The following is a 23,276-nucleotide window of genomic DNA, read 5'->3' on the forward strand; positions in this document are numbered from 1 at the left end:
TGACTTTAGTATATTTTAAAGAGCAAATATTTTTATTTTTGGTGAAGTCCAATTTATTTACCTTTCGTTTTATAGATTATGTTTTGATGAAACAACTAAGACATATCTGCCATAAATTTTTTAAAATATATTTTTAGAAGGTTTTTTTGTTTGCTTGTTTTTAGTTTTAGATTTACATTTAGAACTGTGCTCTACCTTAATTTTTATCACTCATATAATATTTATAGTATGAGGATCAGGATTAAAATTTATTTGATTTTTGCATGTGAACATCCAATTATTTGAGCACTGTTTATTAAAAATTCTATTCTTTCTTCTTTGCCACAATCTAGTACCATATACCTACACACACAACTGCATATTCACATACATACATATGTTTAGTATATATAAATCATTAATTTTCTTGCTTTTTACAAATAGGAGACACATGGCCACTTTATAAACCCAACAGACCATATCCACTATTTATTATGAAGCCTTAGTCATAACTACAACTTCAGGTTTTTCTTTGGGTTGTGGCTAAGTTCACCAACTCCTTGGGCTGTCCATCACTTTAGGATTAGGATAGGATTTTTCCAGAAGTCTGTGGGCCTTTGTCTCATGGGTCACCTATTGGTGAGCTGCCTTCTTATGACATGGACGCATACTGGAATTTCTGTTTCTGGTCGAGTGATCTGTTCTAATTGTCACTCCTGGCTTTTCACCAGGTCTCATTAGCTTCCTTCTTTGATGTCCTAAACTAAAGCCTTAATAGCTTTAGTTCATCTAGTTCTTGCCCTGGGATTTGAGCCTGCCTGAAATGTGGCCCTCTTAGACCAAGGATGGGTCTTTTGTCAGAGACCATCAACTTGAAGGGAGGAAATCAGTCAAAGGTCACATCGTGAGACACCAAATTTGAAGTGGTTTGGTCTCCTTAGAGAAATATAAAATATTTAACTTATTGTCTTAAAATTTTCTATTACGATATAATTCACATGCCATAAAATCTACCCTTTAAAAGTGCATGTTTCAGTGATTTTTAGTCTATCCAGAAAGCTGTGAGCCCATCACCATTCTCTAATCTCAGAGCATTTCATCCCCTTAAAAGAAACCCCAGACACAGTGAGCAGTCGTTCGGCATTTCCTTTTCCCCCTGTTCCTGGCAACCATGCAAACCCACTGTCTCTCTCTCAGGATTGGCCATCCTGGACATTTAATATAGACAGGATCATTACAGTGTATGCGCTTTTGTGTCTGACTTTCTCACTTTCCTTTTGAGTTTCGCCATGTTGTATAATGTATAAGAACTCCATTTCTGTTGATGGCTGGATAATATTTGATTGGTGTCAATATAAAGTTTATCTTTTTTTTATTAGTTTATCAGTTGCTGGATTTAAAAAAAAAAGTGGTGTGTGTGTGTATATTTGTACATGAGTTTTTATTTGGACATATGTTTCAGTTCCCTTGGACACGCAGCTGGAAGCTAAGCTGATGGGTTATATAGTAATAATTAGAGTTGAATCTGAAATGTTTTCCACAGAATTGGGCTCCGAGCGCTTGTTCCCTAGTTAGGGATTGCTCCTATTTTGAAAGGCTATGGAAAATTTGGGAGGTGAGGCCTGGCTGGTGACAGTAGATCACCAGATTCAGGCCTTTGAAGATCACATCTAATAAATACTGGGTCCTGTGCTGTTTGTTTCCTGGTCCGCCATGATGTGAACAGCTTCCTTCTCCAGCAGACTTGCCAGCTGCCTTGGTGTGGACTGTTGTGCCCTGTCATAATAGACAGAGTCTCTGAAACAGGAGCTATAGTAAGTCTTTCCCCATCAAATTCTATTGTTAACAAAGTGGCTACTTCCCTTTATAACTGGCTCCAGTGTCCTCCCCTGCTCTCTGATACCTTCATGACAGTTACTGTTATCTTTTTTGAAAGACGGAGTTTTACTTTGTAGCCCTGGCAGGTGTGGAACTTGCTACATAGTTCCAGGCTAGCCTTGAACTCAGAGATCTGCCCCCCAAGGACTAGGATTGAAGAAATAAGCCACCATACTTGGTTTAGAAAACCATTATAGTCACAATAAGGGGTTTGTCATCATGATTTCTTCTTTTTTACATTCATTCATTTGTGTGTGTGTTTATATGTGTAGCGGTCAGAGGACAACCTGTAGGACTTAGTTCTCGCCTTTCCTTATGTGTGTGTTTACCACTAAGCTGAATGGCTCTGCCCCTCACTGTGATTTTGATTTGCATTTCCGCCATGGTAAATATGGATAAACATGAATCTTTTCATGCTCAAAACAGCCATTTGTATAATTTCTTCAGGAAAACTTCCAAATTCTTTGCTTATTTTTTAATTGAGTCTCTTAACCTTTTATTGTTGAGTTGCGGGAGCTAATTACATATTACAGATACAAACTTCTTATCTGTTTGCAAACACAACTCTCATTCTTAGGCGAATCTTTTCACTCTCTTGATGGGATCCTTTAAAGCATCAAAGGCTTTTCTTTTGATGACGCTCTAGTTATTCTGATGAGGAGTCTGTGGCTTATGAGCATCTGCTTTCTTCAACCAGGTATCAAAAAGCTTCCCCACTAAGCACAGCATCTAATGAAACTACAGTGCTCAATTCTGTGTTGTTTCAAAGAGAGGAGTGGAATGGATTAGAAGAAAATGAAGAAAGTTAGGGACAATTTTTCACCTGGAATTTAGATTTCTAAGTATGGTGGCATGTTAGCCATTGTCTTGTTCAGTTAAAAAAATCATATGTGTATGAGCTTTTCCCCTGCATGCCTATATACTACTGTGTGCCTCGTACCCGAGGAGGTCAGAAGATGGAGTTGGAACCCCTGGAACTGCAGTTACAGATGGTTGAGCCACAGAGTAGGGATTGAACCTGGGTCCTCTGAAAGAGTAAGTAGTGCTTTTAACTATTGAGCCATCTCTCCAGCCCTATTGTTCAATTTCAAAAATATTTAATAAAGGGAGCATTCATACTTGAAGAGGATACAGTCCACTGTGGCTGGGAAAGTTGGCAGCAGGTGGCTCCAGTGAAAGCGGGCAGCGGGGCTTCTGCCTATTCATATTTTCCTGAAGCAGGAAGCAGAGGTCGAATAGAAAGTCAGGCTGGGACATGACACTTCAATGCTGGTTCTCAGTCACTCGCTTCCTCAAGAAAGCCTCTGCCTCAGAGAATTCCCACAGCTTTTCAAAACAGTACCACTAGCTGGAAACCAAGTGTTCAAACACACGAACATACAGGTGATATTTCACTTTCAACCTGTAACATTCTGCCCTTGGTGTCCACAGGCTCATTAGCTACTGTCTTCAAGCATTAGCATCTAATCATCAAGGTTAAGTTACTCTTTCGGGCTTGCCCTAATTCTTTCCAGTTTAGAAGCCTTGGACCAAATGAAGCTACAGCTACCGAGAGAGCACCTAGTCTCTGCAGTACTTGAAGATTAGTGAGGAGGAGAAATGTCAGAGAGAGAATTTTGGAACTAGATCTCTCTCTCCCTCTCTCTCTCTCTCCCCCCCTCTCTCTGTCTCTGTGTGTGTGTGTATGTGTCTGTCTGTCTGTCTGTGTGCATACACATGCATTCCTAGCTAGAGCATCTGAGCCAGGTGCTGAGTAAGACAGACTTAACTGTATACAGGGGCTTGGCAGTTAGGTATAGAAGGAGGGAAGGAAGCTGAGGCAGCAGGTTGGCTGTCAGTGGGTGATGCAGACCCGAGGAGGCCCCTGTTGGTCCAGTGGCACACATAGGGCACACATTGCTTGTCAGAGAAGTTCCTGGTTGGTAGGAAAGGAGTAAGATCTTACACGACTACCTTGCTCAGCCACTGGTGGGGCAAACTCCTAAGAGACTTCCCCAAAGCTGAGGTAGCTTCTTATGAAGCAAAACCCAATGGATTTAGTAGAGCAGTCAGTGTTCTGATATTGCATGAGTATTAAGTCATCAAATCTTCCCTAAGGACAGACCTGAAGTTCAAATTCCAGCAGCACATGACTTCAGGTGACTTCCCTGTCTCATTTTCCCTGTCTGTGAAATGGAGAAAATATTTCCTTACAGGGTTGTGGGGATAAGGCAAGGGTGATGTTGGGTGTGGTGAATCATGCCTGTAAGCCCGGCACTGGGAGGCCGAAGCAGGAGGATCAGGGAGGTCAGGTTGGGCTACAGAGTGATCTGCTGTCTCCAAAACCAAATAAACTACAGGCCTGACCTGGCTTAGCATATTCTCTGTCACGGTGCAGACACCCGTCAGCGTTCTTCCCGTTTGCTAGGTGGATATTAACCAGGCCAACATCATGTTCTCTGAACCAGCTTCCACCCTGCTCATTTAAAGCCTCATTTCCTCCCAGGCACCAAGTAGTTTCCCCACCTTCTGGAACTATGTCCCAGGACCCGTGGTGTGCTCTGAATTGTTCAGCTCCTGAGGACCTTCTTGGCTTTTGACCCTCCTAGATGGGTCCGCTGGTTCCTGTTCCCATGAGATGAGGTTATTATTTTCTAGAATATACTGGAGAGAGGATAGATACCAAACTGCATCTGCTACCTGTAAGCACAGCCCACCAGGGGTCTTCAGAAGGAGAGACTGTCGTGTTCCCTTCGTTAAGTGCCTCCTTAAAAGCCTGGGACAGAATCTCCTGCCTCATGTACACTGCAAAGTAGGACAACATGTGGGTGGCTAAGACAGGTGTGTGTTCTGTGTAAATCAGTATTCTTCACCAGGGTGTCACCATGGTGGGGACACAGCTCTCCAAGGCCCTGTTACTTCTCACATGTATGTAATTGGTTTTGATTTACTGGGTAGTCTTGGGTCGTTAGGACATCAACATAGAACAGTTTTGTTATTCCTGTGGCTACCGTCTGCACTCGCTGTGTGTGGCACAGGACTCTCTCCTGCAGGGAGGCAGCTCCCTTAGCCATCTGTGTGTGTCTGGATCCGTGTGTGTGTCTAAACACTTTCACTCACTACAATGGTCTTATGTTAATTAAGACAGTCTTTCGTCTTAAAAATTGTGTTGCTTTTCTCCTTCCCTTTTTTTGAAGAACTTTATTTAAAAAAACAAAGATAAATGTACAAATTTTAAGCATTTTTGCATAAAAGTATATAAATACATTTTTTGTCATTGCTTGGCTTTTTTTTTTTTAAATAAGGTTTGATAGTGTGCATTAAGAACTTACTAGTTACAATGAGCATAAAGTACATGTAAAACAGGATGTAACCTGGAATTAGTCAAGGTTTTCTTGGTGTGTAAGGAGTAAACATAATGATTTTTTTCTTCTCTTTCTTTTTTTTTCTTGAACTTCACACAGTCTGTGAGTTGTTTCTGGGGTGTTCAGAGATTTCTGGGGTTAGCATCCCATTATCAGTGACTGCATATTATGTCTGTTCTTTTGTGACTGGGTTATCTTGCTGAGGATGATATTCTCTAGATGCAGCCATTTTCTTAAGAATTTTATAAGGTCATTTTTTCTGATAGCTGAGTAGTACTCCATTGTGTAAATGTACCACAATTTTTGTATCCATTCATCTACTGAAGGACATCTGGGTTCTTTCCAGCTTCTGGCTATTATAAATAGAACTGCTATGAACATTGTGGTGTATGTGTCTTTGCTGTATGTTGGAGCGTCTCTGGGGTAAATGCCCAGAAGTGGAATAACTGGGTCTTCAGGTAGTACTATGTTCAATTTTCTGAGGAATCACCAGACTGATTTCCAGAGTGGTTATACCAGTTTACAACCCCACCAACAGTGGAGAAATGTTCCTTTCTCCACATCCTCGCCAGCATCTGCTGTCATCTGAAGTTTTGTTCTTGGCCAATCTGACTGGTGTGAGGTGGAATCTCAGGGTTGTTTTCATTTGCATTTCCCTGATAGCTAATGATGTTGAGCACTTCCTTAGATGCTTCTCAGCCATTCGATATTCCTCAATTGAGAACTTTTTGTTTAGCTCTGTACCCCATTTTTAAATAGGGTTGTTTGATTCTCTGGTGTCTAGCTTCTTGAGTTTTTTGTATATCTTGGATATTAGGCCTCTATCTGATGTGGGGTTGGTAAAGATCTCCCACTCTGTTGGCTGCTGTTTTGTTTTCTTGACAGGGTCCTTAGCCTTACAGAAACTTTGCAATCTCATTAAGTCCCATTTGTCAATCTTTGACCTTAGAGCATGAGCCGTTGGTGTTCTGTTCAGGAAACTTTCTCCTGTGCCTATGTGTTCTAAGGTTTTCCCTACTTTCTTATCTAATAGTTTCAGTGTACCTGGTTTAATGTGGAGATCTTTGATCCACTTGCACTTGAGTTTTGTACAAGGAGATAAGAAAGGGTCTATTTTTATTCTTCTACATGCTGTGTGGAGGTTGGACCAACACCATTTGTTGAATAGGCTGTCCTTTTTCCATTGAATGCTTTCAGCTCCTTTGTCAAAAATCAGGTGACCATATATGTGAGGGCTCATTTCTGGATCTTCTATTCTATTCTATTGATCCATGTGCCTATTTCTGTACCAGTACCATGCAGTTTTTAGCACAATTGCCTTGTAATATAGCTTTAGGTCAGAGATAGTGATTCCCGGAGATGTTTTCTTGTTGTTGAGGATGGATTTCGCTATTCTAGGTCTTTTGTTATTCCAAATGAAATTACACATTGCTCTTTCCAACTCAATGAAGAATTGGGTTGGTATTTTGATGGGGATTGCATTGAATCTGTAGATTGCTTTTGGTAAGATGGCCATTTTTACAGTGTTGATCCTTCCAATCCATGAGCATGGGAGATCTTTCCATTTTCTGAGCTCTTCCTCGATTTCCTTCTTTAGAGGTTTGAAGTTCTTGTCATACAGGTCCTTCACTTGCTTAGTTAGAGTCATACCAAGGTATTTCATATTTTTTGTGACTATTGTGAAGGGTATCTTTTCTCTAATTCCTTTCTCCCCATGTTTGTTTTTTGAGTAGAGGAAGGCTACTGATTTGTTTGAGTTAATTTTATATCCAGCCACTTTGCTGAAGTTGTTTATCAGCTGTAGGAGTTCTCTGGTGGAATTTGTGGGGTTGCTTAAGTGCACTATCATGTCATCTGTAAATAGTGATGTTTTTACTTCTTCCTTTCCAATTTGTATCCCTTTGATTTCCTTTTGCTGTCTAATTGCTCTGGCTAGGACTTCCAGTACTATGTTGAATAGGTAGGGGGAGAGTGGGCAGCCTTGTTGAGTCCCTGATTTTATTGGGATTGCTTCAAGTTTCCCACCGTTAAGTTTGATGTTGGCTGTTGGTTTGCTGTATATTGCTCTTATTATGTTTAGGTATTGGCCTTGGATTCCTGTTCTTTCCAAGACTTTTAACTTGAAGGGGTGTTGAATTTAGTCAAATGCTTTCTCAGCATCTAGTGAGATGACCATGTTGTTTTTTTCTTTGAGTTTGTTTATATGGTGGATTATATTAATGGATTTCCATATATTAAACCATCCCTGCATCCCAGAAATGAAGCCTACTTGATCATGGTGAATGATCATTTTGATGTGTTCTAGGATTCGGTTTGCAAGGATTTTGTTGAGTATCTTTGCATCAATGTTCATAAGTGAGATTGGTCTGAATTTCTCTTTCTTTGAAGGATCTTTCTGTGGTTTAGGAATGAGGGTTATTGTAACCTCAAAAAATGAGTTAGGTAGTGTTCCATCTGATTCTATTTTGTGGAATAGTTTGGAGAGTATTGGTATTATGTCATCAATAAATGTGTGATAAAATTCTGTACGGAACCAATCTGGACCTGGGCTTTTTTTGGTTGGGAGGTTTTTTATGACTGCTTCTATTTCTTTAGGGGTTATGGAATTATTTAGATGGTTTACCTGGTCCTGGTTTAACTTTGGTATCTTATATCTGTCTAGGAATTCATCCATTTCCTCCAGATTTTCCAGCTTTGTTGAGTATAGGCTTTTGTAGTAGGATCTGATGATTTCTTAAATTTCCTCAGTTTCAGTCGTTATTTCTCCACTTCCCTTTCTGATTTTGTTAATTTGGATACTCTCTCTTTGTCCTGTAGTTAGTCTGTCTAAGGGTTTATCAATCTTGTTAATTTTCTCAAAGAACCAGCTCTTGATTTTGTTGATTCTTTGAACGGTTCGTTTTGTTTCTATTTGGTCTATTTCTGCTCTAAGTTTGATTATTTCTTGCCATCTACTCCTCTTGGGTGTATCTGCTTTATTTTGTTCTAGAGCTTTCAACTGTGCTGTCAAGTTGCTGATGTATGCTCTCTCTAGTTTCTTTTTGGAAGCACTCAGCGCTATGAGTTTTCCTCTCAGTACTGCTTTCATTGTATTCTATAGGCTTTGGTATGTTGTGTTTCGTTTTCATTGAATTCTAGAAAATCCTTAATTTCTTTCTTTATTTCTTCTTTGACCCTGCTATTGTTTAATAGAGCATTGCTTAGTTTCCATGTGTATATGGGCTTTTTGTTGTCTTTGTTGTTATTAAAGACCAGCCTTAGACCATGGTGATCTGAAAGGATGCATGGGAGTATTTCAATCTTCTTATATCTATTGAGGCTCGTTTTGTGACCAATAATGTGGTCAGTTTTCGAGAAGGTGCTGTGAGGTGCTGAGAAGAAGGTGTGTTCTTTTGTTTTAGGATGGTATATTCTGTAGATATCTATTAATTCCAGTTCATTCATAACCTCTGCTAGTTTTACAGTGTTCTTGTTCAGTTTTTGTTTCCATGATCTGTCCATTGGTGAGAGTGGGGTATTGATGTCTTCCACTATTATTGTGTGGGGTGAAATGTATTTTTTGAGCTTTAGTAGGGTTTCTTTTATGAATATCAGTGCTTTTGTATTCGGAGCATATATATTAAGGATTGAGAGTTCCTCCTGACAAATTTCCCCTGTAATGAGTAAAGAGTGTCCTTCCTTATCTTTTTTTGATAACTTTTGGTTGAAAATCTACTTTATTCGATATTAGAATGGCCCCTCCAGCTTGATTCTTGGGGCCATTTGCTTGGAAGTTTTTTTCCCCCCAACCTTTACTCTGAGATAGTGTCTGTCTTTGTCTCTGAGATGAGTTTCCTGTATGCAGCAAAATGCTGGGTTTTGTTTATGTATCCAGTCTGATAGCCTATATCTTTTTATTGGGGAATTGAGTCCATTTATGTTAACAGATATCAAGGAATAGTGGTTGCTGTTTCCCGCTATTTTTGCTTTTGGCGGTTGAATTGTGCCTGTATATCTTTCTTCTTTTGCTTTTCTTGCTTAGGAGTTTTATTGTTTTTATTAGGATGTAGTTACCCTTGTTGTATTGGCTTTTCCCTCTATAATTTGTTGTAGTGCTGGGTTTGTTGTCAGATACTGTGTTACTTTAGTTTTGTCTTGGGATATCTTAGTCTCTCCATCTATAGTGATTGAGAGTTTTGCTGGGTATAGCAGCTTGGGCTGGCACCTGTGCTCTCTTAGGGCCTGCATGATGTCTGTCTAGGTTCTTCTAGTTTTCATAGTCTCTGTTGAGAAGTCAGGTGTGATTCTGATTGGTCTGACATTTATATGTTACATGGCCTTTTCCCCTTACTGCTTTTAATATTTTTTCTTTGCTTTGGGTACTTGGTGTTTTGACTACTATGTGTCGGGAGGAATTTCTTTTCTGGTCCAACCTATTTGGAATTCGGTAGGCTTCTTTTATGCTCATGGTCATCTCATTCTTAAGGTTAGGGAAGTTTTCTTCTACAATTTGGTTGAAGATATTTACTGTGTCTCTTAGTTGATATTCTTCACCCTCTTCTATTCCTATTATCCTTAGTTTTGGTCTTCTCATTGTGTCCTGGATCTCCTGGACATTTTGGGTTAGGAGCTTTTTGGTTTTTGCATCTTCTCTGACTGTTTTGTCTATGTTTTCAATGCTGTCTTCGGCCCCTGAGACTCTCTCTTCCATCTCTTGTAGTCTGTTGGAAATGCTTGCATCTGTGACTCCTGATTTCTTTTTTAGGTTTTATACCTCTAGGGTTGTCTCTTTTAGTGTTTTCTTTATTGTGTCCATTTCTGTTTTAAATTCCTTCTTCCATTCCTTCATCTCTTTGGTTCTGTTTTCCTCTAGTTCTTTGAGTTCTCTGAGTATTTTCCTTGTTTCCTCTTTAAAAGCTTCTAATTCTTTATGCTTTTCCTCCTGTTCTTGTTTAAGGATCTCTATCATCATCTTGAGGTATGATTTCAGGTCTGAGTCTTCTTTTTCTGGAGTGTTTGGCATTCCGCTGTTTGCTGTGATGGGAGAGCTGGGTTCTGGTGTTGCCAGGTTGTCTTGGTTTCCCTGGGGTATGTTCTTTCATTTTTCTCTTGCCATCTTGTTTTCTGTGATTATATGTGGTCTTGTTGTCAGTGATTGGTTCTTGCCTCTCCCTTGTACCTGGCCTGTGTCCCTGGATCTCCTGATCCCCGGCTACTTGGAATGCTTTCTCACCAGACCTGTGTCTCTGGATCTCCGCTGTTCCTGGTGGTGGATGGTCTGAGTGCCCATTCTCCATTCAAAGTCCTCCGGCTGGGAATAGCCCGATGCTGGGTTACTGGTTCCCTGAACCAAGCTGGGACATGGGGGGGGCGCACTTTCTCGGCGCTCGGCAGAGATCTCTCTGCAGAGATCTCTCTGCACCCGGGCTAGTCGGAACGCCTTCTCACCAAGCCTGTGTCCCTGGATCTCCTCTGTTCCTGGTGGCGGATGGTCTTCGCACCCTTTCTGCACTCCTTTCTCCTTCCCTTTTAACACATGCTGGAGTTGGTCTACAGCAGCTGTTTGGAGCATTGGCTGAGAAGTGAGGTTTGCTTTGGAGGCACTCCATTACCCTTTTTTGGGGCAACCTCAGTGCCTCTGGGCAGAGAGGAAGGTTGGGGAATGGTAGGCCTCTTTATATGACTTACAGGAAGGGGCAAGTCCTTTACTTACTCCTTCTTGGTCCAGTGTGGCTCTTCGGAGTTTCATAGAGCTCTCTTCCCTAACCAGAGCTGCCCCTTCCTCTCCTCAACTGTTAGCTGCACCGTTAGCCTCACCAGCAGCAGCGGCGCCCAGTGACTCTATCTCTGCTATGTGTAGCCCACTCTCAATTTAGAAAATGCCAGGTAAGTCTGGCTCTCGTCATCCTGCTGATTTCCAAGCATCAGTGCACAGAGTCACAGGGTCTTCTGGATGTTCTGCAGCAACTACGTGAGGGACACACAGATGGATGGAAAGGGTGCCCTGTCCTCTCCCCAGGCAGGTTTTAGTACGCATGTCTGTTGCTTCTGGGAGCAAATCAATGGTCTTCCTGCTTTCAGAGCCTCTAGGTTTCTGATGAGTACCAGCGTACTTGCTTAGGGGCTGGGAAGAAGGCTCTGTGGATAAAAATTCTTACTACACAAGTGTGAGGATCCATGTTCGAGTCCCTTGGAGAGGAACCCAAAGCCCTTCCAGAATCCGTGTAAACAGGGACACAGTTATGGCTTCCCAAGTCAGATAAGGGATGGTGTAGCAGTTCCCGGACCTGGGATGTGTCTCAGAAAGCATTGCAGGAATGGGGCCATTTTTTATTTGATCAGGCTTGGGCCTACTCAACTTCATAAGACAAAGGCCACATTATGATAGAGCCAGTTAGGTTTCTGTTTTCCTGCCGGAGAACTGGCTTCTCAGAAATCATGTGATTTGCAGTCTGCTAATCTAGCTGGTATGCTTGGAAGGCCCTTGCCCTTTGAGCAGCACCTCCCTTTCTCTGACTCAAGCTATATAAGCCAGCCTTGCTGTTCCAATAAATGAGCTCTCCTCCTGGGCCATTCCTACCTGCCGTACTTACCACCAACCAAGACTCTGCTCCCCAGCTCCCCCGCATCCTGAGACCATTGGTACACAATGGCTGATGGGAGGTGGAGGTAGGACAATCCTTGGAAGCTTGTGGGCCACAGAGTCTGAATTTTACAGGAGCAGAGAGTCTGTCTCAGACAAAGTAGATGGCAAGGAGTGACCTGAGTTCGTCCTCTGACCTTCACTTGTGCGCTTCGGTATGGGGGTACCTGTACTCACGCACTAACGTGCATGACCTGCAGACAGACAGACAGACAGACAGACAGACAGACACACACACACACACACACACAATTTTGTTTTAGATGTTCTTGATTTGTACGTGCAAGGCCCTAGGTTCAAACTCTGGCAACATAAAATAAAAAAGGTAATTAAAGCAGTAGCTATAGTCAAGTGTAGCTCCAGATCCCAGGCCAAGAGCCTCAAGTGCTCTGCTTTCTTTTCCCACAGTGGGCAGTGGGCTAGAAAGCACACGGGCCTGTATCTCAGTCTTCCAGGACTCTGAGGATGCTCTGGGCTTCTGACATTGGATTCTCTCTTCCTTCATCTTGGGTAGAAATCACCCCTGTCAGCTTTTTCACAGGAGAGAGAGGGCCTCTGTCACAAACACTGTTGAGTTATCTGTTTGTGTCGGAACTGGAGTGGGACTGGTTGCTGGCACATTTTGGGGTGTGGTGTGCTGGTTCCCTCAACCCTGTGTGGTAGTGACTTGCTCCATCTGCTGATGACTCCTGGTAACTCTGGTGTTGCCTGGTTCTTTCCTGCACAAAGGGGAAACTTGGGGGGCAAATCCAGCACTATGCAGGGAACCCTGTTTCTTCTGCCCCTCACCATCATTTTGAGGCTGGGTCTTACTCTCAGGCTGGTCTAGAATGCACTGGACTTGAACTCATGGTAATCTTCCTGCCTCAGCACTGGAAGGACGGGTATAACCACGAGTAGTTTCCCTTCTTCCTTTTAAAACCGTGTTTAGTTTGCTCTTCCTCCTGCAAGCATTCTCCAGTTACATCCTACCCCCCTGGAATTTTCCTTTTCTGTGTGCCTCGGGCTCCTGTTGGCAGTGAGTTCATACTCACCGTACTGTCTTTGCATGTATCTTGGGTAGTTCCTATGCACTATGAACTCAGTGAAACCTCTCCAGTGTTTACTAAGCTTAGGCTCTTGCTATGTACTGTCACATGTCTGGGCCACACCATATACTTCATGTCACCTAAGTTCCTGCAGCACAGTCTGGTGAGCTAGGCACTAGCATTGCCCCCATTTTACAGATGAAAAAGAACTAAAATTATTAAACACTGCATCTATTACAGTTAGAAAGCGGCACAAAGAGGTGATCTGGCTCCTTGGCTCACTTTACCCACAGCTAGAACTGTGTTTTTGTTTTGTACACTTAAACAAGCTACAGTCATCTGGGAAGAGGGAACTTTGAACCCGCCTCCATCAGATTGGCATATTGGCAAACCTGTGGGGAGTTTTCTTGATCAATGATTTATGCCAGAGGGCCCAGCCCACTGTGGATGGTGCGACCCCTGCAGGCAGTCCTGGGTTGTATACGAAGCAGTTTGAACAAAACATGGACAACAGGTCCATGAGAGGTGTTCCTTCACTGTCTCTGCCTCAGATCCTGTCCAGGTTCCTACCTTGAGTTCCTGCCTTGATTTCCCTCAGTGTTGTGCAGTGACCTGGATTGTAAGATACAGGAACCCCTTTCTTCCCCAAGTTTACTTCAGTCCGTGTTTTTATCACAGCAGGAGAAGCCATACTGGGACAGATGGCTGTTTGGTTTTAGGCCACGCCCTTCTGCCCCTTGCCTTTTCTATTTTTTATTCATAGAGCTCAGTTGGATCAGATTAAGGCACCCACCATGATATTCTTTTGTTTGGAGTAATTGAATCTTCCTAGCTAGGGCTTATGCATGAGTGGACTGAGGCCTGGGAGGGCTCCATTGGTCTTTAGCTCAGAGCATGTAGAGAGAAGGCCAAAGCTCTTCAATCCCCTGCTTAACGTGTTAGACTGGCTTTTTTCCCAGGGAGACTCAGAATCCTGACGATTCCAGGCGAGTCCACCTGAACGCTTCTCATCTGAGGGAGAGTCTATTGTTTGCATAGAACATTCACTTCCATCATTTCCTTGATGTATTTGCAAATGGTCTGGGCAGAACGGTGTGATTATTATTCTCAGTTTCATGCGGAGGAGCCCGAGGGGCGGAGGTGAGCAGCTGAGGTGGTACAGTTTAATTTTGATAGAATGGGGGCTGGAGACCTGTCTGCCTCACCCTGGCTTGCTGCAAGTTCATCCTTATGCCCCTTACTGAGACCTTCAAGTGCCCGTCCCCTTGCTATGGACGCATCCTCAGTGGGCATCAATTTACATGTCCTTGCTCTTGGTCTTGCCACCTCTTGCAGCTTCCTCCTACACCCCTGGCCTGTCCATTTCTCCCCAGGGCTGGAGACAGCCTTCAGGGGAGGGGGACCCGACTAGGAAACCTTCTAAACGGGGTCTCTCCAAGCCCTTGGGAGGGGCTGTTTATTGTCTTTATCAGCCCTAGTCATGGTGAATGTTATTTGTTGTCAGATAAACGTATTTTCAAATAAAACAAAAAACAAACAAATAAATGCTGTGACAGAGCTGTTAAAAAAAAAATCCTGCCGGCTCGCTCACTTGCAGAAAAGCCTGTGCAACTAATTAACCCGGGCAGGCCTCCGTGGTGTTTGGAAACAAGCTTGGAATTAATATTGCCCTTCTCAGCTGCTGGAGCCAGCCTCTAAATCTTTATTGGGAAGTGGCAAGAGCGAGACATGGAGAGTTATAGAGACAGCAAAAGGCCAAGATAGAAGAAGATAGAAAGACAGGGGAAGATGAATACAGCTCCCCACCTGTCTCCATACCCACATATACCAGCTTAGTGAGAGTCTGGATTCTAGACAGACCGACTGACAGACAGACAAAGTTTCTTTATGTGAGTGAGAGAGCCTTTGTCTAGCTCAGAGAACGTTTTTATTCCTGTACCACTGAAGTCAGGGCATCAGAGGCTCTGGGACAGGAAGGGCCATGGATGGGGTCATCTAATTCAGTGGTTTTCAAATTATTTTTAGCAGCAAAGCTTTTTCTTGAAATGAAATTGCACAGAGAAACATCATGTCTAAAACAGATAAAAGCTGAGTTGTGCCACTTGGAGCTTATTGCTCCTTGGGGCCCCTCTGTCTCCCTCCACAGGGTTGTCAGGTCAGGAGGGACACAGCTAGCTGCCTGTGTCTCTCTTTGCTCCATCCCTGGATTCATGCCGAGTCCAGAGTCAGTCACTTAGAGTGATTTTTTTTTAACCTTTTGGGTTCTTGAACTCTGACAATCTCACCCCCAGGTGCCTGGCCAGAGTTTTGGAGCTGGCTTGCTGGTTTTCAGGTAAAGTTTTCTCACTGGGTAAACCTTATCAATTGACAACCTGACCCAGACTTTGCCTCAAGACCAGTGATTCTCAATCTGTGGGTTATGACCCCTTTGAGGGGGGAGGTAGAATGACCCTTTCTCAGGGGTCACCCAAGACCATTGGAAAACAAAGATATTTGCATTATAATTTATAATAGTTATGGAGTTAGCAATGAAAATAATTTTATGGTTAGGGTCACCACAACATGAGGAACTGTATTAAAGGTAAAAGCATTAAGGAGGTTGAGACTGTTTTGGAAGTTCAGGAGAGGGGACCCAGGGTATGGGAAGGACATCCTTCTCTTTGAGAGCATGAACACTAGCTGGGGGGTAGGGATTTTTTCTGGGTAGACCCTAAAGGACCCCAGTGGAAGGGTGGGGATATTGACTTGCATACATTTGACTTTCCATGTGGAGGAAGAGAAGGTTGTGAGCATGTCTGGAAACTGTCCAGTGTGGTGCTATGGAGATTGGATGATCATCTCTGGGGAGGTGGTCACTTGCCTCTGGAGTTCCTGACCTTGGCACCAAGAGCAAAGGCCTGAGGCTGGTGGAAGGGCTTTGTGCAGAGTCAGCATGGGTAAGGCATGGTGTGAAGAACAATCTCAGACCCTGCTTGGAGCCAGTGAGGATAGGGGAGGGCAGAGGAGGTCTATCCTAGACCTTGTTTGGAGACTTCTTGTTTCCCATTAACCCCGAGTGTCCTTGGCTCAGGTCTAGACAACAAGGGGGCACAGCAAGGAGGAGAAAACACAAATCAAGAAGTAACACTTTTTTTTGAAGGAGAAATTATAAATTGCAATTTAATCACATAATCACTTTGACACTCTCAAGCAAGCTAATTTCTTCCCTTGCCTCATTTCATCCACTCGGTGAGATGAATCTTAATGAATAATGTTCTATGAATATTTAATTTTTGATCAATTTGAATTTTCTCTGGCATACCTGCTGGAGATATAAATCAGTTCCTCTTCTGTTCAGCAGAGAGAATTTGGACAGAAGCCTGGGTGGATCTCTGCCCAGGGCCACAGAAACGACCAGTGGCGGCTCTGGGGTTCTGATGAGCTTCCATCTCACACTGTGACCTGGACCTCTCTAGATAGGGTCTGTAAGCTGCATTTCCTAGTCCCAGTCTTCCAGCAGAGGCCTGAAGCCAGTGGCTGTCTAGGCAGATGAGATGCAGCTGCAATGCCTTTCCACAGGTACCTCCTCTGGGGCCACCCTTTTCCTCTAAAGAAGACATCTTCTGACCCTAAGGTTCTCCTTCCTGGCCCTTGGGACAAATGTTATCACAAAGGCAAGTATATGGAGGGACAATAGAAAGGGGACAAAAAGCCTTTCTCAGCTTCTTTTGTGACATGACATTTGATAGGTATGTAGTGCATGACAATTTGCAAAGTGACTTCTCATATGTAACTTCTTAGCATGATTTAAAATGTACCTCTTTTTGACTTCTCTTTCCTTAGGAGATGTTCTTGGAAAGAATCCCTTCTTATTCTGTGTTCAAAGACTGGAGGTCACAGTCTGGAAAAATTGCTAAGTTCAAAACCAAAAGAGTGTGGGTCCAAACTGAGCTGTTCAAAGAGGGGAATCCGAGCATTTGGGATTGGGTTCTTAAAGGACAGAGGGAGATATAGTTAACAGGCAAGATGCTGGTGGTCTCCACAGAGGATTGGTGGCAATGAGGCCATTTCTGAAAAAAATCTTACACGTTCCAAGGGGACAGATTGAGTGTATTTTGGATGAATATCCGCATTGTGTTCATTCCTCCCACGGAGCAAAGGGGCTTTAAGTGCTTCAGGGAGGTCAGGAAGCACCGCAAAAGGGAAGCTATTGTTTATTTTAATTCTCCAAGCCAACTCCTTATTGGGCAAAGGTCTAGAAAGTAAGGTGTTGTGTAGTGAGAGACTTCTAAATTCATTAATCTCATAGTGGGAGAATACAGTTTCTACAAGGAACAGAATAGAAGTGCTGGAGATGTCCCTGGTAGAGCCCCTTGCAGGCACGCACAAAGCCCCAGATTCCATCCCCAGCACCACACAAACTGGAAGAGAAAAAGGACAAAAGAGTCAAAGTCCCTTACTCTTGTTTTCTACTCCTTTCAGAGCGTCACACATTTGAATCACAGGACTATGTAGAAACATCCAGGTAGCTATGAAGGCACCAAAAATTGTGGGGATTAGTGCCCTGAGACATGTTCTTCTTAATGTGGCTCAGGAGCTAAAGGTAGGGAGATGGGGAGTTGGATGCGACTCAGGGAATTCTTGTTCATGACCTAAGAAGCTTTGTGCAGTTGCACTCAGAAATCTTCTGTACCAGCACTTCTACAGAGGCCTGGGGTTGAAACAGAGCTCACAGGTCAGGTCAGGAGACTTTGTACCTGGAGCAACAGGGCTGAAATTGCAGCCTTTAGCTGTGGATGCTGGTGTGCTATCCTGAAAATTCAGCATCACTTGTGGGAAAGTCTAGAAATCAGACTAGATAAATAATCTAGAATAAAATATAAAAATATAGAACATATATAGACTATAGAGTGTAGGATAACCAAGTATAGAGTAACAACAGGGGTTAGAGCTTAATTTTTCCCTGCAAACATCTCCAAGTTAAGGAAGCTCCCCATTACCAGTTACCATTAAGGAAGAGCCAGAGTGATGGTGAAGTGCTCAGGAAGAGAATTTAGAAATCTAAATAGCGCAGAGAGATAGAGCCGTCAAGAAGTTGTGTATGCTCATGTTAGTAACTTCAAGGTTTTAAGTTCATGTCTTTAGCTAGCTGTAGTGACTACTGCCTAGGATTTCGGCTCTCATGAGGCTGAGCCAGGAGGATTGCTTCATGTCTGAGGCTAGCCTGGGCTACCTACTGAGTTGTAGACTAGCCCGGGATGCAAGAGGCTTTCTCTCAAAGATAACATACAAACAAACCATTTTTTTCCCTCATAACACAAGTTTCTGGGCACAGACCTTGAGATTCAGAATTGTTAAAAATGTTTCTGTGGTACAATATCAGGGTATCAGGGATAAAGCAAAAAAGCAAAGTGAGGTAGGGGAGGAGAGGAAGGAGCCACAGCCTTCTGAGAATAGTCACTGAGCTGTCCAGCCACGTGGCACTTCTTCCAGATAGGCCATGAGAAAACATCACACTCCAGTCTCCCCCATTTCTCCTTCTCCCTTTCTCTTTTCTTGTCTTTTAATGACCAATATTTGCCCAGGGTGAGTTAACTTGACTGGACCGTGTACTCACGTGATCCCTTTCGGAAGACCAAAGGTGTTGGGGACCTCAGGTCTCTGTCATGGTTCCTGTGGCAGCTCACAAGTGCTTTCATATTCTGCTTTCCAAGAAGTGGTACCCAATACCTGACTGGATAGGTCTCAGTGACTTCCAACAGTAAGGTGACAGCAGCACTCTGTAATTTCAGAACGTAGGTCACAGAAGACACTGTGTCCACCATCTTCTCTATTCTTACGTTGCCTGCTCTGGGAGAAGCCAGCTTCTGTGTTGTGAGGATACTGAAGCAGCCAGTGGTCAGGTTCATGTGGTGAGGAGCAAAGTTCCTGGGAAATGCTCGGAGTCAGCCATCATAATGTCTTCTCAGCAGATCTCAGGTGGCTGTAATTCCTGTTAGTGCCTGGACAGTTGTCTGCAGAAAGAACCCTGGGCCAGAGAACCCAGCTATGCTGCCTCCAGATTCTTGTCTCTCATGTAGAAGACTGAAAACACTGAAAACAAAGAGGGGATCTTGAAAGTAAGAGGGAGAAGAGATTGCACACAGGGCCATGAGAATCCTAACATTAACTCCCTTTTCAACAGAGACAGTGGAAGCCAGGTAGACTATGGGATGGCAGCTTCACACCACGGTGTGAAAAGGAAGTCCAACTCTGACCCCTCCAAGGGTGGCGGTAAAATAAGACAATGAAAAATGCTTTAAAATAGCAAACAGCTGGCTATTAAGAACACTTACTAAAGGGATTTATTAAGATGCACACCAGGAAGGAAGGAAATATTCCCAGGAGATTTAAAAGTACAAAAATAAAGAAGAGAGTAAATGACAGATATTTAAATATTGGTTGTATAAAATGATAGTAAGTGAATTTGTTGTTAAATTAAAAATCATTTTAAATGCTTTTATCTCTGTGTGTATGTGTGTGTGTGTGTGTGTGCAAGAGAGAGAGACACACACACAGACACACACACACACATACAGAGAGAGAGAGAGAGAGAGAGAGAGAGAGAGAGAGAGAGAGAGAGAAAACAAAAGCAGTTTTCAATTGAGTTCCCTCCTAAATGGCTCTAGCTTGTGTCAAGCTGATATAAAAGTAGCCAGCACACTGGAAATTCGACTTTGGTTTCTTCCAAGCTGAGCAAACATTCTACCATGAGAGGTAACTATTTTGAGAGAGACTCCCTGACTGCTGCAGGTTGGCCTTGAACTTGCAGTCTTCAGTCTTCCTGCTTTAGTTTTCCCAGTAGCAGATCTGGCTTGTAAGGGGGAGTTGGGTGCTTGGATGATTTTTTTCTTATGAATTCTTTGAAGTGTAGTCATCCATCATATATGTTTTACGTGTCTGATTTAATAAAAATGGAGGTTATGTGATTTATGATGACCCTTGATGTAGTGTGTATCTTTTCATGTACAAAGTAAATTCCCAGAAGACTTTGGAAGAAACGATGAGTTTAAGCCAGAAGGGTGCACCAACTTACAATTCTTCCAACAGTACAAAAAGAACCCACACCTTATACCTTTTCATCGACTTTTTAGAAAATGTGTTTTGTTTTGGTGAAAGATTGGAATGGAATGAACATCCATAAAGTATATTACATGGCATAATAAATCCCACATCATAGAAAAACCAGGACCCCTGAGTCTGAGTAACTTCTCAGGTTCATACGTGGACCCAGCCCAGAGCTACACCAGTGGGAGGATACAAGTTTGGATCCTCCATCCTCCCTCACCTCCAAAGATCCGGTGCCAGGTGTGCTAGCAAACATGTGTAATCCTAGCACTTGAGAGATGAAAGCAGGACACTTGCAAATTCAAAGTCACCCTGAATCACAGTGAGACATTATCAAGAAACAAAACGGGGCCTAACTGACTAAGCAGATGTAGTTTAAAAATTATTATTATTGTTGTTGTTGTTAGAGGTGGTCTCTCTCTCTCTGTGTGTGTGTGCGTGTGTGTGTGTGTGTGTGTGTGTGTGCATGTACGTGTGTGTGTGTGTGTGTGTGTGTGTGTGTGTGTGTAAATACCATGGCACATTCATTCAGTGGAGTTGTTTCTTTTCTTCTGTCTGGATTCTGGAGATTGAACTCTGGTTGCTAGGTGTGTGGGGTAAGTGGCTCCACCTGCTGAGTCTATTATTGACCCTAACTAAATTCAATGTAGATTTTTAAATAAACAACCCGGTTGGAACCCTATAGTTATTTTACTATACCCACAGCTGGCTCAGCTCCACAGAGTCTTCATTGGAAAGGAAAGGTTCTGCACAGACGAAAACCATCCCTGGGTCGGTCAAACCAGGAAAGATGGAAAGATGGACAGGGAGACAGAGGCTCAGCACATCCTCCGATCTGAGGAGCATGCTTTCTTGGCTCTTGTTGCTTAAGCTTCTGATTATAAACTGTGTGGACAAAACGAAGGCCTATTTAATCACTCTGGCACGTAGAAAGTATCTGCTGGCTTTAGAATAAACTCTGGTTGATATTTTTGTTACCAAATATGGAGAGAGAAACAGCCCTCCGGCTGTGCCAGGCCTCTTTTACTGCATGGAGTGAGTCGGAGCCAGGGCAGGAGAAGGGACACATTGACCTTCCAAGGTCCCTTCCTGCTGGAAAGACAGGATTTCTCAGCAGGCAGTGATGTTGAGAGCAGGGCCTGCTCAGGCTCCCTCTGAGGTGCATTGGCTTTCTTTTCTGAGTGATTAGCACAGAGACTGGCAGGCAGCGGTGGCAAAGGCTGTTTAATGTTCTGGAAACCCCCAGCTTCTTCCCTTCTTTCCCAAGGTTTTCCCTGGTGAGCCAGGAAAAGGTCTCACAGCTTAACAGGCAGGCAGGAATGGGGCTTGGGAGGGTTGCCATCAGAGACCGAAACTTATCACAGTAACACCAAGCCCAGGAAGGGCTGCATTTGTAATGAAGTTGCAGATTAGGAGAGGGTACTAGGGCACTGCCATGACCCCAAGATTTGATCGGCTTCTTTTTTTGGGGGGGGGGTGGTGGTGCTTCTGCAGCTTTTATTTCTGCATGTAAACCACTGGAGGAGTCTTGATGGTGGGCGCCCTAGAGGTTACACTGGAGTGCTGAGGGCTCCAGACACCAGCTGGGAAGTCAGGTGCCAAACAATGATTCAGACTGATCACGTGATTACAAAGCTGGGGTCTCCAGCAGGGCTCTAGGTGGTCAGGCATGGACATCTAAAGGAGCAGTGACATGGGAGGGGCAAGCATTGGGCTGGCCTTGAGCCGCCTGGATGATGTCAGGGACAGAGCTGGTGGCTGCAGGTATCTCCAGTCCATGCTTTACTTGGTCAGTGGGTTCTCAGCTTTTACTTGGCTTTGCTGCCCAGCTCTTCCTCGACTCTAAGGATCTCATTGGACTTGGCCAGGAGCTCAGATCGGCAAGGGTCATCAGTCTTGATCTACCCAGTGCAGAGCCCCACCACCAGTTCGGCAATGAGAGTGTCCTCAGTCTCCCTAGATTGATGGGACACCATGACACCCCAGCCATTGGACCGGGCCAGCGTTCACACCTGCAGAGACTCAGTCATAGAGCCGATCTGGTTCACTTTGAGCAGGAGGCAGTTGCAGGGCTTCTTACCCACAGCCTTGGCAATCCACTTAGGGCTGGCCACTGTGAGGTCATCCCCCACTACCTGGATGCCCGCACTAGCTGTGAACTTCTGCCAAGCATCCCAGTCGTTCTGGTCAAAGGGGTCTTCAATGGACATCACTGATGAAGAACTTGTACAGGTCAGCTAGCTGGTCAGGTGTGATGTACCATTTAGGGTCATCTGGAGACTTGAAGTTCAGTCGTACGTGCCAGCCCTGTAGAACTCGGAGGCAGCCACATCCATGCCAATGACAACCTGGGCGGTGTAGCATCTTTGCAGTTGCAGTCTTAAACTGCTCCAGTGCTTCTTTGTTCTCCAGGGTGTTAGGTTCGAATCCACCCTCATCACCCATACTGATGGCGTCTTTCCCATACTTCTTGATGATGTTCTTCAGGTTGTGGTAAATCTCTGCCCCAACGCACATGGCTTCTCAGAAACTGGACGCCCCCACAGGCAGGATCATGAACTCTTTCATGGCCAACTTGTTGCCAGCATGAGAACTGCTGTTGATCACATTAAAAGCTGGGACTGGCAGGATGACCTCAGGGCTGTCAGCTAAATCAGCAATGGGACAGTAAAGGGACACCCTTTTCTGCAGCACCAGCTTTGCAGACATCCAGGGACACTCCCAGGATGGCATTTGTACCAAATTTAGATTTATTTATTCTTGGTGCTGTCCATCTTGAGCATCAGCTGATCTATCTTCTCTTGCTCCACAACATTCACTTTCTTGCTAACCAGAGCAGGTATAATTGATGTGCTCAACAGCCTTTGAGACACCCTTCCCCATGACACACATCTTGGAGTTCTAGGGCTTCTAGTTGTGGATGCCAGTGGATGCACTGTTGAGCACCACAGCTCTACACCTTTTTGCAGTGTAGAGATGCACCTAAGGGTGGGATTCCCAAGGGATTCAAAGATCTCTCTCTCTCTGTGGCATAGATCCTGAGAATAGACATGGTGAACTTCTGGCAGTCAGATTGCTACAAAGGAAGGAAACAGGGTGCTGTAGACACTGAAGAGAGCATTAAGGACAGATGTGAGCATGACCCAGTACCCAAGCAGCCTTGATTGGCTTCTTAGTCTCCAGGTATAGGGAATAAATTCAAATGGTCCTGCAATTGTAAACTGGTGCCAAACACCAGGTGGGTCATATGTCCTTGAGCCTACTATCAAACAGAGACTTGCTGTGCTGTAGAGAGCTGACAAGCTACTTCAACTTCCTATCTCACTTCTCTATTGGCTG

The 23,276-nt window shown here is 43.8% G+C and overlaps 1 pseudogene across 1 annotated transcript; it reads right to left on the reverse strand.

Moving 5' to 3' along the window:
- Positions 1-21,745: 21,745 nt before the first annotated feature.
- Positions 21,746-22,989, reverse strand: LOC308419511 (alpha-enolase-like; annotated as a pseudogene). Its single transcript has one exon. The product of its transcript is annotated as an alpha-enolase-like (transcript).
- Between the last annotated feature and the right edge of the window lie 287 nt (positions 22,990-23,276).

Source organism: Micromys minutus (assembly GCF_963924665.1).
Source record: "Micromys minutus genome assembly, chromosome: 4".
NCBI lineage: Eukaryota > Metazoa > Chordata > Mammalia > Rodentia > Muridae > Micromys > Micromys minutus.